The sequence below is a fragment of the Ursus americanus genome, chromosome 13, assembly GCF_024610735.1.
Source record: "Ursus americanus isolate L20-20 chromosome 13, mUrsAme1.1.p, whole genome shotgun sequence".
Lineage (NCBI taxonomy): Eukaryota > Metazoa > Chordata > Mammalia > Carnivora > Ursidae > Ursus > Ursus americanus.
This window is the reverse complement of record NC_142139.1, coordinates 51,597,335-51,603,399: the sequence shown is the minus strand read 5'-3', so window position 1 is coordinate 51,603,399 and position 6,065 is coordinate 51,597,335. Positions and strand designations below refer to the sequence as shown.

Below are 6,065 nucleotides of genomic sequence, written 5' to 3'. Positions count from 1 at the left end.
AGACCGGAAGTGCTCTGAGCATAGATGGGGGCGTTTCTTTCAGTAATCAAGCCATTGTTGTCATGAACTGATCTTTTCGTGGTGGCAAACTTTTACATATTTTTACTATTTTTGTTTCTATGAGCAATTTGAGGATCAAAGTAAGATTGCAGGTTCGTTTTAAAAGAACACCTTTCTCTCAGACACTAAGGGAAGGGAGAGTTTTGAGGCGGACCTGGTCACTGTGGGATCATAGGTGAGGAGATAGGAAGCTTTGAAATGAAAGGGAAGTTGTCACCTTCATGGATCAATTTGCATCTCAGTGGGTTAGTGGGTGGGGCTGTCCCACCCTGTAGAACTATGCCCCAACTCTGGCTCACCCAAGGTCCCTCCTGAGGAAGTGATAGTTAAGGTGAAATTTAAAGAATGAATTTGAGATACTTGGACAAGTCTTTAAGACTGAAGGAAGAGCCAGTGAGGAGGCTGGTGACTCTATAGAACTTGGTAAATGAAGGATCATGTACCTTTGGCTGGCTCTTCAAGGGGAAGTAGGGAGGGGTTTGCGGTAGAAAAGATGGAAAATGGCTTTTGGGAAGCCAATGAGCTAGGTCAGAATGCTGCTGTAATACTTTGCAGGCAAAATTGAGAACTTTGATCTTTACAAAGCCACTATGGTTTCATGGTGCAAAGAAAAGCCAGTGAAGCTTTTTTTTTTTTTTTTTTTTTTAAAGTAATCCCTACACACAGTGTGGGGCCTGAGCTCATGGCCCAGGGATCAGGGATCCTAGCTCTACCAACTGAACCACCTAGGTGCTCCTGCTAGTGAAGCATTTTAAACCATTAATATGATATAATAACATTTGAATTTTGAAACGATGATTGGTTACAATTCAGCGACCTAAGAGATCCAGGAAGTGGTGAGTGGTGGTAAGTAAAATACAGATGTGAATTAGAGATTCCTCCCCAGATAATGTTAGTTGTGCTTTCTAAACTTTTTGATTGCTGGTGGCAACAGCTTCCCCTCTTTTCCTTTGTTCTTTTGTTGTGGGGTGAGTATATGGTTTTAATTTAAATACCGTGAGGTACAAAATTTGTATCATTTCCTATCACAGTTCATGACAAAAAAATTACTTATGACAGGAAATCCTATCAGCATGACAACTGAATCCTGAAAGGCTGGCCATGCTTTGTAGGGTACATCATAATTCAACCAGAAGGGGCCAGCCTACCTTCTATATGCTAATTAAGGAGTTGATTGTAATGCATCGGATTCCTCTTCTGAACTCCTTGCTTTTAAGAATTATCATGTAAAGGGCGCCTGAGTTGGTCTGAGGGTTGTGCGTTATTGTTAAGCTGTTTAAAGGGTGCCTGGGTGGCTCAATCAGTTAAGCATCTGCCTTTTGCTCAGCTTAGGATCCCAGAATCCAGGTATCAAGCCCCGCCTTGGTGTCCCCGCTGAGCAGGGAGCCTGCTTCTCCCTCTGTCCGCTGCTTCCCCAGCTTGTGGTCTCTCTCTCTCTCTCTCTCTTTCTCTGTCAAATAAAATAAATAAATTTTTTAAAAAAAGAATTATCATTTAACATCCCACCAGACTAGTTCAGAAGCAATCTGGCCTTCACCCTTAGTCCTCCTGTGTAAGACCTGAAACTCTTCCTAATTTATCAGTGATCTAGTTTCTCAGCCAAGGATTATTTTTCATGCCTTGTTACTCTCTGTGATGCTTTGTAGTCTTGGTCTCTGGCTGCTCCATCTTGTTTTAGCAAGTTGCTCTTCCTCTCCCTGCCCTTCATGCACAGAAGTAAAGGCCTGCAAGGGCACACGACAAAGTTTTAATATGTAGTATGAAACATTTATTTACATATATATATATATATATATATATATACACACACACACACACACACACACACACACATATATACATATACACATACGTGTATTTATTTGCTTCTGCATGTAGAGAGGAAAAGGTGATGGTTAAGGTCTGGCTTTGGAATCAGGCTCCCAGGAATTCAAAACCAAGCACTGCCTTGTGTAACCTTTGGCAGGTTATCTTTTTGTTCCTGTTTCTCCTCTAGTAAACAGAAAATGGGAGTGGGGCAGTAACAATTTGTAGAGAATAAGATGGAGTCACTCATGTCAAGCAGGGGCCTTTGTCAAGCATTGACACAAACAGGGGTACTACAGATACCAGATGTCGCTGAAACCAGCAGCAGTTGATGACACCCCAGAACTGATAAACAGAAGCAAAGGAGATCTGCCGGGCCCAAGACTAATTAAATTCCTTTAAAAGGGGAAGATTTTTGGCGGCAAACTGTCAGACTCTTCAGACATTGACCCCTCTATGTCTGACCACTTCAAAAAGGCAGCTGCCACCAAAGGCTCTGTCCGACTCTCTCTGAACAGAACTGAGATCCTTCACTGCTTGAGGATAATAAGCAGTAAGTGGTGAGAGCTGACCCAGACCAGACCCAAGCCTTAGCTCAACTGCAGGCCCACAGACTGACTTCCTGTTTGGTTCGTTAACTTCCTACCCTCTGTGTTATCTTGTTGTGTGACTTGTGTTTGCTTTGTGAGCCGTGTAAGTAGACAAGTTAATCGCATGGTGAAGTGTCATTGAGTTTGGAATCCTCAACCTGCTTTATAATTTTGTTAACCTTGCTTTATGACTGAATAAAGCTGACATTGTGGAAAGACACAACTCGTGTACGCCTTCATAGCATGCTCATGACACAGTACAACTTGACTTCTTGGAGTAATGAGACTTTATGAACTAAAGCACTGGTGTCTGACATGGCAAATGTAGTGTTAAAACACACACACAGCACGCCTGGGTGGCTCAGTCGGTTAAGCATTTGTCTTTGGCTCAGGTCATGAGCTTCAGGTCCGGCTTTGAATCCTGTGTCGGGCTTCCCTCTACCCCTCCGCTTGTTCTCCCTCTCTCTCTCTCAAATGAATAAATAAAAATCTTAAAAAAAACCACACACACTATCTATAAATTCATCTGAAAATGCCTATTTCTGTTTCCCTGAGGGCAGAAATGAGATTTAGAAGCAGCAGGTGTAAGTGGCCCATTTTGTTTTCTATCATTTGTAAAGCTTTTTTTTTTTTTTTTGGACTGAACTAAATGGCTTTATTGGGGAAAGCCTGGATTACAAGGGACTTAAGAGTTGGCATTGGGACCCTTCTTCTTGGCAAAGGTGGGCACAAGATTGACAAAGTGCCATTGTACTGCATCCACCACTGTGCTCGGCCTGTCTTCTTCTCCGGCTTGGCCACCTTGGGAGTCTGTCCTCTTACTTTCCCAGCGTGGGCCAGGGAACCATGAACTTTCACCTCCAAGCCTGGGGCCGGCTACTTCCAGGGTGGTCAGAGCCTCCACTCCACACTGACTGAGGGTAGCCTCAGCCTCCAGGGGCAGGCCTGCCAGGAGCTTGACTTGATCTTCTGGAATGATACCCTCCAGCGAGGCTACATGAGCTTTAATCTGGATGACCATCTCCTGGCCAGTCACGTCCAGGGTGTGTCACTCCTGGGGGCAGACTAACAGCTGCATGTCCACAACTGAACCGCGGCCACCACAGCTGCTACCACGGAGATGGAGTTCAGAAAGAGCTGTCTCATTTGTAAAGCTTAAGAAAAAAAAAAAAAAAACTGAACTAAAATTCTGTGGGTCTTCTTCCCTTTGAAAAATAATTTCTTAAAGAGAAAAAGCAAAGCCCCTTTGACACAATTATTTTTAGAATAGTTTGAAATATTCTTCCTTAAAGATAAAAAGAATTTTATTTTATGCAGGTGCTCTTTTTCTCTTTAAAAAAATAGTTAAAGCAAACAGAATGATTTCCAAGTTTCCTTGAAAGGAGAGAAGGAAAGTTGAGAAGGAATTAATCCAGACTTTGTTGAATTAAGTGTGAAACACATACACACCCACAGGGCTCGGGCTAAGCAAGCTGAAGTGGTGATCACTACAGTCATCTGCCTCCAAGAGGCGGCAAAAATCTACACACCAGAAAACTTGCTCCAGTTTTCAGTCGCAGGTCAGGAAACAATTTTTTATCTCATATCTTATAAAATATATGGCTTTGATGATTTAAAACTCTGTATCCTAATACTTAAGAGCGTATTTTGGAAGGCACTTGGATTTGTATTCCGACTCGAACAGTTTACTAGCTGTGTGATTTTGCCCATCTAAAAATGGGCAAAATAATGCTTAATCCAGCAGGGTTACAGGGAAACTACTCTGCAAAAGGCTGAGCCCCTTCTTTCCTCCCTCCCACCTCTCCCTTCCCTTTTTAAAAGTGCACTTTTTGGGGCGCCTGGGTGGCACAGCGGTTAAGCGTCTGCCTTTGGCTCAGGGCGTGATCCCGGCATTATGGGATTGAGCCCCACATCAGGCTCCTCCGCTGGGAACCTGCTTCTTCCTCTCCCACTCCCCCTGCTTGTGTTCCCTCTCTCGCTGGCTGTCTCTATCTCTGTCAAACAAATAAATAAAATCTTTAAAAAATAAAAATAAATAAAAGTGCACTTTTTTTCAATTTTTGAAAGATTTTTAGAGAGCGCACCCAAGCGGGCGGCAGCAGGGTGGGGCAGAGGAAGAGTGAAGGAGAACGTGTCTCAAGATTCCCCACCAAGCAGATGCAGGCCTCAATCCAGAACCCTGAGCTGAAGTCAAGAGTTGGATGCTTAACTAACTGAGCCACCCAGGTGCCCCCCTAAAAATTTTTAAAAAGAGGCTCAGACACTCTAAAAACAGAACTCCAAGAATCACAGCATGGACAATAACAATCACCCACAATCTCATTAGAGGGAAGGGCATCTTAACAGAAAACATTTTTTTTTAAATAATATTGCCAAGTTCAGAACCTTTATATTTTTCAATGCTAATATTAAAAGATCTTACCAAATGCTGAAGAATTAGAAATATCTTTGTTTTGGTTTACTTGTTGTACTTGAACTTTCCATGACACAGCTCAGTTTATAAGTCATACTTAGTTAAGCATAACTATTTGAGTTATGAAACACAAAAATTTTATCACCTCACTGTAAGAAAAAAAGTGTGGAAACTAACATATTAGCACATGCTCCCAGGAAATGTTACATTAAAAATAGAAAAATTGAGAAATGGATACACACCAAAATATTGTTTACTTTTACCCAAGTTAAAAACTTTTGAGAATATTCTATAACCACTTACTACATAGCAAGAGACACAAAACAGTTGATGTAAGGTTTAGGAGAACTTGCAAAAACTGAGTTTTGTGGTACTCTGAAATATGTAGTCAGGACATGGCATAGGTAGTTCTCGTGGATTCTCAGTGGACAATCAAATAACAAACTTCCAGATGAGGTTGAGGACTTTTCTGCAGAGCAGTCGACAGGGATCAGAGCCTCAAATCAACCTCACCACCACTTACCAAGACTCCTTGGAATCCAATTATGATTTTATAGTAGGATGAGGGCTTAGATGTAAAAAGATGCCAAGGCTAGAATCCAATGTTCTTTCCATGAACATTCTGGCCGAGTGGAAGCCAAGAATGGAAAATGGGATACAGATCTAGAGTTTAGGGAGTGAGGTCATTTTGGGAAGTGAGAACAAAGGGAAGAAACAAAGCCTGGAACTCAAGACTCCAATATACTAAAATAAGGTTCTTCTTACTGAATTAGAATTGCTCATTTTTTCCCTTTGCTTCAGGCTCTAACATGACTCAGTTGATCCTGTCTTTTGTTCATCATGCTTTTAGTGTAAATTTTTATTTTTCTCAAAAATGGTGTTAAACTATGACTTATCTTGTTTAGTGAGGTTTTGAGCACACCCTTAAATAAATTTGTGTCCACATGTTCTGGTTGTGGCCCTGAGAAGGACTAAAATAGTGCAGGAATGGAACTGAAGACTGCACTGATTTCAGAGTTTGGAAAAGAACTGAGCCAAGAGAGGAGGACAAACACTTGCAACTCTTATTTGGTCCACCACTCATCATCTGCTCCACTTCACTGACTCACCTCATGGCCCAGATTGGGGTCATGATCCCCTTAACCATCTTGATTAAACTATGTAAAATCTATTTTCCTTTGTGTTCTGAAAATGGT

The 6,065-nt window shown here is 41.8% G+C and overlaps 1 pseudogene; it reads right to left on the bottom strand.

Annotated features, from left to right (window-relative positions):
- Positions 1 to 2,812: 2,812 nt before the first annotated feature.
- Positions 2,813 to 3,534, bottom strand: LOC123793075 (ubiquitin-like FUBI-ribosomal protein eS30 fusion protein pseudogene; annotated as a pseudogene).
- Positions 3,535 to 6,065: the final 2,531 nt, after the last annotated feature.